Source organism: Bison bison, unplaced genomic scaffold (genome assembly GCF_000754665.1).
Source record: "Bison bison bison isolate TAMUID 2011002044 unplaced genomic scaffold, Bison_UMD1.0 scf7180017864533, whole genome shotgun sequence".
Lineage (NCBI taxonomy): Eukaryota > Metazoa > Chordata > Mammalia > Artiodactyla > Bovidae > Bison > Bison bison.
In genome coordinates, this window is record NW_011495082.1 from 10850713 (window position 1) to 10851298 (window position 586).

The 586-nt window shown below is 43.5% G+C and overlaps 1 protein-coding gene across 4 annotated transcripts in view; it reads left to right on the plus strand.

Annotated features, from left to right (window-relative positions):
- Positions 1-586, plus strand: part of CAST (calpastatin) — a 188348-nt gene that overhangs the window by 175235 nt on the left and 12527 nt on the right. The window lies entirely within an intron of this gene.

The window sequence follows — 586 nt, forward strand, 5'->3', positions numbered from 1 at the left end:
CAGATATGCAGATGACACCACCCGTACGGCAGAAAGTGAAGAGGAACTAAAAAGCCTCTTGGTGAAAGTGAAAGAGGAGAGTGAAAAAGTGGGCTTAAAGCTCAACATTCAGAAAACGAAGATCATGGCATCTGGTCCCATCACTTCATGGGAAATAGATGGGGACACAGTGGAAACTGTCAGACTTTATTTTTGGGGGCTCCAAAATCACTGCAGATGGTGATTGCAGCCATGAAATTAAAATACGCTTACTTTTTGGAAGGAAAATTATGACCAACCTAGATAGCATATTAAAAAGCAGAGATATTACTTTGCCAACAAAGGTCCATCTAGTCAAGGCTATGGTTTTTCCAGTGGTCATGTATGGATGTGAGAGTTGGACTGTGAAGAAAGCTGAGCGCCGAAGAATTGACACTTTTGAACTATCATGCTGGAGAAGACTCTTGAGAGTCCCTTGCAAGGAGATCCAACCAGTCCATCCTAAAGGAGACCAGTCCTGGGTGTTCATTGGAAGGATTGATGCTGAGGCTGAAACTCCAATACTTTGGCCACCTCATGTGAAGAGTTGACTCATTGGAAAAGACCC